We start from the raw sequence: 12,163 nt of genomic DNA, 5'->3' as shown, positions 1-12,163 counted from the left end.
GTGCGTGGAAGGTGTGGACTCTTATGACTCGCAGATATAGGTGAGGAGGCAACAGCTCATTCAAAGACCGACTTTTCTAATGCCCCTCGCCAACAATGGAGCCACCAAGCAGAAAGGGGAAGGGGGTTGCTAAAGGCATAACCTATAGGAATACCGCCCTATGGGTGAAAATGGAGTCGGGTTGGGAAAACAAGGCCAAAGGAACTTGAGCAGATGGTCTTTGAAGAAGGTGTCATAACCCTAGAGCAAAAAGAGCCCCATGCATGCACAGAGCAAGCATGGATGTGGAAATAATGAAGAGGGCAAGGGCAAGGCATCCAAAGGCGTGGCCCATTGATGTCTAGTTCCAAAGGGCCGACAAGAGGATAGGCATAGGGCATGCCTAGGTAAGAACATGAAGAGGGCTTATGAGCCAAGGTATGCCTAGGATCTCCCCATCAACGGGGGGCATAGCAAGACAGAAGAGTTACCAAATGAAGGTGGCTGGAACAAGCCATATGGAATCTCGAGGAGAGGATCCAGACCAGACGCAATCCGAAAACATGATTTTTTTGAAAGCAACTTTGGGATTCGCTATATTGGCGCAATGTCCACCCGTGATGATCGCCCCAAGTGTTGGAGCCTAATCAGCCCGTTTGGCCGCCACCTAGATCGCTGCTCGATCTGACTGTCGTGAAACAAACCGAGCCTTCTTGTTTTGTAACAAACTTGTAACTGCTTCTTGATGAATGGGTAGTATCCCTTCCTTTACAACTATGGGTAGTATCTGTAGTTGTAAAGGAAAAAGGAAAATTAGTTGAATAAGGGGATGGAGGGTTAGAGCAGACCTTGTTTACCTGGCTGAGATTGTGGGGAAGAGAGCATTACTATCTGGATAGTGCTAGAATCATGTCGGGTTTAGTTGGGCCCAAAGGAGAGGAACATTACTAAATAGGAAGATAAGAGAGTTTAGTGAACAGTTCACGAGTAGAGCTCTTGCTAAGGCATTGTACTATATTGTTATTACTCAAGAATAGGACATGGGTTGGTCCTCGTCTTATTGGTATTTGTCTTACTTTTGTTCATTACATTCTACATATCTCTCTCTATTCGATATTCAATCTTGTGTTTAGTGTAGTCTTGTCCAAATGCAGATCATTGTTCGGATTTAGGACAAACTTAGGAACTAACTTGCTTTGCATTCAAAATCAATCTCCCCATGTTTAGATAGACATGTAGCGCAACGTTCTGTCTTTGGATTATTGCATTAGTTGTTGCTCCTCCGGAGCCGACTAGGTGGTCTGGACACATAAGTGCCGGATCTAGATCAAACTCTGACACATGGTGGACACTCTTACATGTGCGCTTGGCTATTTTTGCTTGCACACATGCTAAACGATCAAAGAATTTAATTTTTTAGTAAAATTTGAGTTTTTCTTCACGTAGATTATTGGGATTAGAGTTCCCTTGGGAATTTCTTGATGATGGACTATCACACTTTTCATAGATTTCATGATTTCATATAATTTGATCAAACCTACATTGAGGGGAGATTTATGTGAGTCAGTGTGAGTGTGAGAGTGAGAAAGCTCGAGGATACTAGTCATCAGGAGATTCAAGATATACTATGGAATGCATTTTTGATCATTCTATACTTCTCTCATAATCAAATATTCGTGGTGGTGGTGATTCTCTGCAATATGGTGTAACTCTACTATTTCGAGTTATTTTTTACAAGACTCTATTTTTTCTAATTTTATGTAAACTTCAGTTGTGTGATGATGAGGAGGAGACTAGTTAGGAGGCCCTATTGGATGTGATAATTCTATGTTACAATTTCTCCAATTTTTTTGTATTTGTGATTGGTGACGAAAGGGTGCCTTACATGTTGACATGCATTCATGGCACCCTGCTAATAACTATATCTTTGCCAATGCCAATCCTTCCTTCCATTTTGTCCATCGAAAAGAGGACAAACCCGAACCAAAGGGAGGTAAACAACTTGGTTCGTGCTAGTTTTTAAACTTGGTTCATGTGGATGTTGGCAGTGAGAGAGATACACAGGCTCGGTTCTTCCTCAAATGATGTGACAGGTGGAGCAAAACATACTCCTAAAAGTGAGGTTGATAAGCATTATGCATTATCCTTGATGTGTCATGCATGAGTTGTATTGTTCATCCTTTCTTTTTTTATTTTTGTATTAAGAGGCCACTACACTACAAATATTTTGATCATGGCTCAATGGACCTATCCTAATATTGTTATCATTTTTGTATGCAAGAGTTAATGATCTAGGTTAATACAATGTTTTCCATTTGGTGATAGTTTTCATTTTAAAATGGAGAGAATATTGTGTCTACTCATACATAAAAAATGGAATTTGGGGAGCTATTATGTATAAAAAACATGAAAGAAAAATTTACAACTTCGATCATTGCTTGCAAAACTGCCATATTAATAGCTAGCTCAACACAACAGCATGTTTTAGTGAGGCAGAGTTTTGTCTACAAAGGAGTCATGAAGAAGAGCTCAATAGTGAGCTAGCTACTACAACCCAAAGGCTTATGCAACCACAAAATTCTTTCACAATTTGTTTTCTTTTGTTGGAGGAAAAGAAAGAGTCACCGCCATGGTGGGAGAATTATTGTTTGACGATGGAAACCGTGATAAAGTCAAATAAATTTTATGACAAAGTGGGAGATAAATGGCTTATTTTAACTTAAAGGAGATAAGTTACTTTGATACAGCTGTTGGAAGAAAATTGTGCAAGAGATCAAGTTAGGATTGATTGGAAAGAAAGGTAAGGGAGAGTGATCATTTGAAAATATAATTAGTAAAACAAGCTTCTGAATTTTTTTAATGAGATCCCATACTATAAATTAAGGGCTTCATGCTACACAAAGAGAAACAGAAGAAATCTTTCATCACAAGTCAGAGAGAGAGTCTCTCAGACCCCGTCCACGTGTTGAGCCGGGGTGTATTGTACGAACCGGTAGAGGAATCTGGGTCAGTTTGCTGCAAGTGTCCTTCCTTTGGGTAAGCCATCATGTGTCTTCCTGGAGTACGACTTCCAGGGCTGTGGACGCTGGCATAGCGGGGCATGGTAGCAGGGAGAACCGGCAACTGCATTTGTCCGCTCAGAACGTTACTGGCTTCCCGCATGGTGAGGCGGGCCTTGGGATCGGGATAACAGCACGCCAGCCCTGAGACCAGCACCCGCTTCATCTCATCCGGGTTGAATATGTGGTGGAGCCTTCTGTCCGCAGCCTCAACAATTTTGTCCTGCAAGTGAAGATCCCACACCCAGTCCACTAGCGGGTTGATGCGGGTAGTATTCGGCTGAGAGTGACGGTCAATGGCGTCCAGGGGGTTTCTGCCGCAAGCGACCTCCAGCATCACAGTCCCAAAGCTAAACGCGTCCGACTCCTTGGTCGCCCTGTTTGTCTGCCGGTACTCGGGCGCCATGTAGACCGGCGTGCCCATGGGCATCCTTTCCGTCATGTAGTAGGACATGCCCTCCTCCACCTTCCTTGACAGCCCGAAGTCACCCAACTTGGCGTTGAAGTTATCGTCCAGCATGACATTGCTGCACTTGATGTCCCTGTGGAGGATCACATTGTCGCAGTCTTCGTGCAGATAGAGCAACGCTGCTCCGACCCCTTGCAAAATCTGGAACCTCCGCTTCCAGTATAGCTTGGCCACGCATTCCTTATCGTCGTAGAGCAGCTTCTCCAGGCTGCCGTTGGGCATGAAGTCGTAGACCAGTAGGTATCGGCTGCCCTCTGGTGCACTCTCGTAGCACCAGCCTCGCAGTTTCACCAAGTTCCTGTGGCGAATCATATTGCTGATGATGGTCACCTCCGACTCGAACTCTTTACGGCCTTGGAAGGACTTGGCGGAGATGCTCTTGACTGCCACGGGGACCGGCGGCTCCTCGTTGCTGAAAGCAGGAAGGACGCCTTTATAGACAGGGCCGAAGCCGCCTTTTCCAAGCATGGTGCTGAAGTTATCGGTGGCACAGCGCAGGTCATCGTAGGTGAAGCGTTGAGGTCCCTTTGTGGACTCCAACCGCTTCAAGAATATTTCCGTGTTGCCGTTCCCCATGGGGTTTCTTCTATCAGGAGTGAGCATGTGAGGGTCCTCAAGGGACAATTGATTCCCCTTCTTTGGTGGCCACAAGCAGGCCATACAACCGCTTGTCATTTTATTGGCAGGACAACTAAAGCGGTGGCGGAGCAGACAAGTAAGGATTCAGGAAGCGCAGTAACAATTAAGATAGCGAGTAAAGGAGGTTGGGGTAGACAAATAAGATAGGGAAGAGCAGCGGTACAGAAATCAGCTAGTAAGGGTAGGAGACCAGTAAGGTAGGGGAGTAGGGGTAGACAATGAAGCTAGCTAAGAGTAGGGGTAGTATAGAGAAATGGGTTAGCAGAGGGGGAGGGGTAGACAGCTAAGGTACCTAGAGCAGATTGATTTGCAGCTTGGTTGCTCAGAGTCACGCTTTCTTATACTACTCTCCCCAGACCTCGAAGCTTCATTGCCAGTTCGTGTTGTTTCTGGGTCAAGCCAAGCAGCGATTGATCGCACTGCCACAGGGAAATTTTAAAAGCTGGGTCCCTCTCCGGTCTCTATCTGTGGAAAACGTAGAAAAAATCGTTACGGACCTATTGTCAACGTAGAAAAAATGGTTACGGAGGCTACAACGCCTAGTCGAGAGAACAGAGGACCGTTGCATGCGAAGTTCCTTCGTTCGACACCAGGTGTCGTCCATGCCCTCTCCCTCTACATGCTAAACCCCTTTCGCCTTTGCCCTGATTCCCTCTTCAGCCTTCCTGCTGAGCATCCCGGCGCTATTCCTCCTCCCCCCGAGAGGGGGGAACACTGTTCAAGGATGTCCCTGCAGGATGTTGTTCTTGCTGGGACCTCGTCTTCCTCGCATTCCACTCGCGAAGCTGCTATTCCTCCGTCTCTGGTCCTGCATCAGGTGCCATCAAGGCCTCTGGAGGGCTCGCTCACTGCACTCAAGGCTACTGCTCCTTTCTCTCGTCAGCACAAAGGACCGGGAGGACTGGGCGTTTCTGAAGGTTCTCGGGGGTCCCTTCTTGACGGCCCCCCACAGGGCCATGCTGGCCATGCACACTCGTCTCCCCCGACTTCTTTCGCGGAAGCTGTTCGTCTGCCTTTATCAGGTCATGTTGTTCCATCTTTTCCCCCTAAAGCTATTGATAATCCAATGATTAATCTGTCTCACAGAACCCTACCTTTGAGGAAAAAACTAGTGATTTTGATGTTGACAATGATGGTGCTGTAATTTGCAATGATGAAGAATTGGCAGCGTGGCAGGACCATCTGTCTTCCCACGCCCTGATTGGTCTCTGTCATGGTGCGAGACCGCCTGTAGACACCCTGAAATTTTGGATTAGATCTAATTGGGAACAAAAGGGAATCAAAGTTGCCTCTGTTCAACATCTGCCTAATGCGTACTATATGTTCCTTTTTGAAGATCAGGTAAGCGCCTCCTTTTTGAATATCTCCACACTTCCTAAATCTTCTCATGCTACCCTTTATTCTCTCCCAGTAGATTCTTCTCACCTTTTCACAGATTCTTTCACATTTACTCATCCTCTTTTACAGCCTCTAACCAAGAGCTTGTTCCTGCACACACCCTATTCACTTGTATATTTCAACAGGTGCGTGCAAATGCTAAACTTGTCCATCTCAACGACCTTATACAATGAATCCAAAGCATGATATCATTCTTAAATAAGAGATAAATAAGCTTATCAAATGTGGATTCATGTATGAGATTGAACATTTGGATTGGGTGTCACCCATTGTGGTTGTGCCAGAAATTGTAAGGTTCTCCCCTTCCAAAAGAGGAGAAAAAACAGTCCACTAAGTCTTAACTTGGAGAAAATTTCCTATTCATCATCGATACCTTGACCATGTAGATATTCAAAGGATATAATTCATAGGTAAGGCCTAGTCCTATCCCGCAGGAGGAGCGTGATCTTCTAAAAATCAAATCACCCATAGGGTAATTGATCATAAATTGGGCAACTACTAGACTTGATTTCTAGAGGCAATGCTTTTTTCCTCATCCATGCAAGGCATAGCCGCTAGCCTAGTCTTCTAGAATAGAGTTGCCCAAGAACCTATTTATCTAGCATAGGGCTTTCACTTAATTTGTTTGAAAGCTACCCGACTAATCGGGTCCACGCGTCCATAGGATGGTGCCGTCGGGGCATTCCATCCTTCCACTTTCCACCCTACTCACGCGTCAATTTGTTTTCTAATTAATCCTACCACACTATTTGACATAAATAGACATGTTCATTAATTAAGGCCCTTTTCACATGGTTTGTTGAAATAGCCTTTTTCCACAATACAATAATGCCAAAGACAAGATTTATAAATGAATCAATTTCATACAAGCCAAACCGACTCTCTTATTCTTTTCCTTTATACCGCCGATGATCTAGAATTCGGCCTTCCAGCCTCTACATGTTGGGCAAAACCCTACGGGACCATACACCTCATGCGAGGACTCAAGTCGACCTGTCGCCCCTCTCAGGCTCCATTGCTTGATCCTCCCGTCCCTCAGAGGGATGTCTGCATACTAGGGTGGGCTTATTCACCGTACTAGCCTGGGCCCTTAGAACTAGACAGCATCATAATCTCTTGCCTCAATCGATGAACCTTATTCTCCCAATGGTATGAGGGATATCTTGGGCCATTCTCGGGCTTTGCTAACGACGCCACTCCACTACACAAGCACGGAACGGAGTTAGCGTCGAAGTCAGGAAAAACTTGCACTCTTTAAATATAACAATTTCAATACAATTCATTGAATACAGCACCACTCAATTCATAGCTTCATACAATTTTATGTCATTATTTTCAAAGGAAAAGATAAACATTTATTAACACTAATATAAAAAAAACTTTTCTTTAAAAGATAACCAAGCTAACCTAGCCACCATATCCTTGAGGAGCTTGTAATAACGGGAGGGTTGGGGCCGCATTGGGAGCATCTGCTCTAAACTCCTTGTTACGCGCTCCTCCTGAGGTAATATTTTGACGTTTCTAGGATGGGGCCATCCTTGTACGTCGTCTTGTAGGGCTCACTGTTGCGGTCGAAAACACTCCAGTCAGATCTCAATTCTGAGATCGTTTGCTCACCATATGAGCAAAAGACCACAGTGCATGAACCCTCTCTAAGGCTAAAACCTCTTGCTAAAGTCCACACAAATGGGGGGGAGAAGAGTTAAGGACACTGCCTTCTAGCAAGAGAGGGATAGAGGAAAATTGCCTTATCTAAAAAGTGGCAAATGAGGGGGTGTGGAGAGGGGTGGTTGTACTACAACAAGTACACTGCATAGGGATAGACGGCGGTACGGACGGCGGCACAGCAGAGCATAAGCTACGCAGAAATACGTGCTGCCCATGGAGCACCCCAGGGGGTTTATATAACTGTGGGGTACGGGTATGGGCACTGCTCAAAGCAAGAACGAAAGGACGGTGTACCACCAAAGGCTGTAGATCAGTGGCCTGCATGGCTCAGGGAGGAACGGTGTCGGGTAACAGGGAAAGGAGTGGTACGCATGTACCTTATCTGGTGAGGGGCAGCATGGGTGTCCACGTAGTGGTGCATGTGGACCACACACACAGTGGGCGGTCGTCCTTTGGTTCTTGTGCGACCATCGTACGGGCACCCTGGTAAGTGTGTACGGTCCAAATTTTGGAGTGAGGTCCCCAAATTTGGGACACTGGCCTCGATTTGCGTGCCGAACTGTCCCGGGGTGAATTTTTTTTTTGTCCAGGATGTTCTCCTGGTCATTGGGGTGCAAACCGTTCGTCAATTGGACGCCCAGCCATGCATTTAATAAGGTTTAAAGGTCGTCGCTTTTTAACTAAAAATAAGCAAAATTTGCGTATAAGCTTGATCCGATGTCCGTTTTGGATGCTATAAAATTCTATATTCGGGTAAAATCACGCGCAGATTCCAAATTTGGGCGCAAAATTTGAATATTATAAGTAGAAATGGCTCATTTAATAAAATCATTGATTTTTATACCATAAAAACTCAAAATTTCATCTATTATATGGACATTTCTTTATTAGTGAAGATGGGTATGTTACATCCTTCCCCCCTTAAAGATATCGAGATGTCCTCATCTCGTCTCATGAATTGGGAATAATCCTTTAAGATTGTAGCTTCATCTTCCCAAGTTGCATCCTCTTCAGGGAAATCTTTCCACTATACTAGATGTTCTACAAGGGTTCTATTTCGGAGTTGCCTTTCCCTAGAATCTATGATCCTACTGGGCTATAATTCAAGGACTCCTTGAGTAGGGATTACAACTTTCTCATCATCAAGAATATGATTGAGACTGGGTACATAAGGTTTAAATAAACTTACATGAAATATATTGTGGACTTTGATATGGGCTGGGAGTTGGAGTTTATAGGCACTTTTACCTAGACACCTGTATAGGGACCACAATACCTAGGGCTGAGCTTCTTATATTTTCCAAGTGGTGATAGAGAACTTTGTTTGGGCCTCACTCGTAGAAGAACTTTGTCTCCTTCCTTGAAGATCCTTTTAGACCAGCATAATGCTTTTGTCAATCTTGGGCAGCTTTAATATCCTTTTGGATTGCCTTGGTTTATTCCTCCATCTCTTCGAGCATTTTCCTGGATGCCTCAACTCTTATGGTCGGATCAGAGAAATTTAGAGGAGACAAGCATTCTTTCCCATAGAGTGCTTTGAATGGTGACATTCCTATGCTTTGATGATAAGACGTATTATAGGCAAATTCTACCAGAGGAAGGTATTGAATCCACCTTCTTGGTTCCTATCCACAATATGCTCTAAGAATGTCTTCAATTACTTGATTGACTCTCTCAGTGTGGCCATCGGTCTCTGGATGATAAGATGTGCTAAAGCAAAGTTGAGTTCCTAGGGGTTGAAATAAGGACTACCAGAACTTTGAAGTGAAGTCAGAATCCCGGTCACTTACTATCCTTTTTGGGAGGCCATGAAGTTTGAGGACTTCCTTGATGAATATTCGAGCAACATCAGAAGCTTTGAAGGTCTTGAAGGTGAGCTACTTTGGTAAGTCAGTTCACCACTACTAGAATGGAGCCATATCCTCCTTGAACAGTGGGGAGACTTGTAACAAAGTCCATACTAATGCACTCCCACTTCATTTGGGCTTCATTTGGGGAATATCCAAGGGTTGAAGTTTCCTAGGCATCTTGACCCTTTCAGGTTTGATCCTTTGGCATGAGAGACATTGCTTCAAGTACCAAAGGACATCATTTTTCAAGCCTGCCCAATGAAAGCTCCTTCTTACGACATTTAATGTTTTCGCATAGCCTGGGTGTCCAGCAAGACTACCATGAGCTTCATGGAGGATTAGTTTCTTTAAAGCAGGATCCTTAGGGATACATAGCTTGTGATTAAAGTAGAGGCTTCCTTTATGAGTGGAGTATCCCTTGATTAGATTCTTCTCTTTCTCTAAATTTTCCCCTTCTTCTACTAACTTCATCATCCTCTGATAATCTGGATCATGAGATGAGATTTCTTCCACCTTGACCAGTATGGGATTATTTGGCATTGAAATTGCACTTAAGAAAGATTTGCGGCTAAGTGCATCTGCTACCACATTATCTTTCCCAGGGCAGAATTTGATGTCAAAGTCATATTCTTGTAGAATTTCAGTCCATCTCCTTTGCCGCATGTTGAGGATAGGTTGGGTGAAGATCTACCTCTGACTTTTGCGGTCAGTTAACAAGCTGGAATTCGTCCCCCTAAGAGATAATGTCTTCATAATTTGAGGCAATGAACAACTGCTAAGAGCTCCAAATCATGGGTGGCATAATTTGCTTCATATTGCTTCAGCTTGCGGGAAGTATATGCGACTGGTCTTCCTTCTTGGCCTAAGACACCACCAAGTGCTAGACTACTAGCATCAGTACCACTTCTGTAAGATTCCTCCCTCCGACTTTTGAGGTGTGCAAGTGTAAGAACCTCCCCTTCTGATCTTATAATTATTCCCTTCTCTAAAATAAAAGAAAGATCCTATTTTACCTTGTTTTAGCCTAGAGAGAGAAAATATCTAGAGGGAGATAATTCAAAATTGAGATATTTTTGGATATAAAAATCCTCCTAGTGTCTAAAATGGTTTCCCCTGAAACAAATATTCAAAAAGAAATTTCCAATGTGCAATTGGAATAAATTAAAATCAGGTAAAAAGGACCTTAGCCTAAGGGTCCAGATTTTTTGAAATTTTTGAATTAAGATTCCTATGGACCAATTTGATTAATCCAAATGTAGGGAGGAGATAAATGGAAGAATAAAAGAAAATCGTAAAAGGTTGTAATTGTGTGATAAAATTCATACAATTTGATATTCAAACTGAAATTCATAAATTGGTAATTGGGTCTTCAGATGGAAGTACCGCAATTATATGGAATCCTTGACGTGCTTGAGGCCTACATATGATGGTATTTACCTTATAGTTCCAAGGACCGTGACTACCCGTATATACCGAGGATATAACTGCATCTCTTTACTGGCAGTATATACGAGTAAATCTAAGACTTGAAATTATAAGCATTAATACTATCCAGACGATGAATTTGAATGTGGTTGATATGATTTTAAATTCTGGTTGAGAACTAATGAGTTGATTTGGATTCTGATTGAAAAATAAAGATTCTTGAATTTTGGTTGAAATGTAATAAACTAAGCAAAACCACAATGAGGATGAATGAGACGAGTCCCTGTGATGAGATGAGTCCCTGTGATGATGTTCGTAGCTGGAATGACGTTAATGACTTCAGCAAATCACTATGAGATTAGTGGATTGTGCTGGCAAAATTGCTGCTATTAACACGACCTAGTGGATCAAGTTAAGGGATGTCAAATTAAAAATCTTTATAATTGAAAATTTCCATGAAAGGTTGTTCTGATAGAAATTTCGGTCTAATGGACCATTATCGTGATAAGAATTGAATGTTACGATCTGAATGAATTATTATCTGATGATGAGTTTTATATAAGGGATGTTTATCCCAAGATTCTATTGGGTTCATAAGACTATAAGGAACCCCAGAATCAGTTGGATCTTAAGGAAAAGAGTTCTCCTCTAATTTTGCGAGATGAGGACATCTCGCGTTTTTTAAGTGAGGTAGGATGTAAGATTCCTCCCTTCGGCTTTTGAGGTGTGCAGGTGTAAGAACCTCCCCTTCTGATCTTATAATTATTTCCCTCTCTGAAATAAAAGAAAGATTCTATTTTACCCTGTGTTGGCCTAGAGAGAGAAAATGTCTAGAGAGAGATAATTCGAAATTGAGATATTTTTGGATATAAAAATCCTCCTAGTGTCTGAAATGGTTTCCCCTGAAACAGATGTTCAAAAAGCAATTTCCAATGTGCAATTGGAATAAATTGAAATTAGGTAAAAAGGACCTTAGCCTAAGGGTCCAAATTTTTTGAAATTTTTGAATTAAGATTCCTATGGACCAATTTCATTAATCCAAATGTAGGGAGAAGATAAATGAAAGAATAAAATAAAATCTCCCAAAAATGAGTAAATGCTCACATAAGATGAAGAGTTGACTAAGGACAGGGTTATTAGTTAAAAAAGAAGAGATATTTAGAAGAAATGATGCATTTTTGACACCTCAGTGTGGGGAATTCCCCTCATGAAGGAGGCGCCTAATTCACATGCGTGGTTGAGTTTTAAACTCACAAATAACGAGATATTTTCATCTCTCCTCTCTCCTTCAACTCCAAAAAGTAAGCTAAACTGACCTCAAAATGGTCAAAAATTGACCAAACTGATCTGGAAAATTTTAGAATCAATTTGCTTGGTTAGAGGCTCACTTTTTCCTATAAATGAAGCCTCCCCCTTTGTAAATGGTTAATAGTGTTTTATGCACTGTTACTCTACTCCTTCCAGAGCCAAAAACAGTGAATTCATTGATAATTCATTTGTTTTTGACCATTTCCTCTTCAACAAAAGAATTCGTGGCCACTCTTGTTGCAAACAAGAGTAGATCCCTCAAACCATCAAGCCAAAGGAAAGCTCACAAAAATCCTGGTAAGTTAGAAATTCTACTTTTTCTTATTCTATTTTATGGTTTTCTGATTTTTGCTTTCTTTAAAATGAAA

General features: G+C 42.5%; 1 pseudogene; it reads right to left on the bottom strand.

Annotated features, from left to right (window-relative positions):
- Nucleotides 1–2,910: 2,910 nt before the first annotated feature.
- LOC147604642 (L-type lectin-domain containing receptor kinase VIII.1 pseudogene) lies at nt 2,911–4,167 on the bottom strand (annotated as a pseudogene).
- Nucleotides 4,168–12,163: the final 7,996 nt, after the last annotated feature.

The sequence above is a fragment of the Cibotium barometz genome, chromosome 61, assembly GCF_041138505.1.
Source record: "Cibotium barometz isolate CiBa-2024 chromosome 61, ASM4113850v1, whole genome shotgun sequence".
Taxonomy (NCBI): Eukaryota; Viridiplantae; Streptophyta; class Polypodiopsida; order Cyatheales; family Cibotiaceae; genus Cibotium; species Cibotium barometz.
The sequence above is the reverse complement of the archived record's forward strand: the minus strand, read 5'-3'. Positions and strand labels throughout refer to the sequence as shown.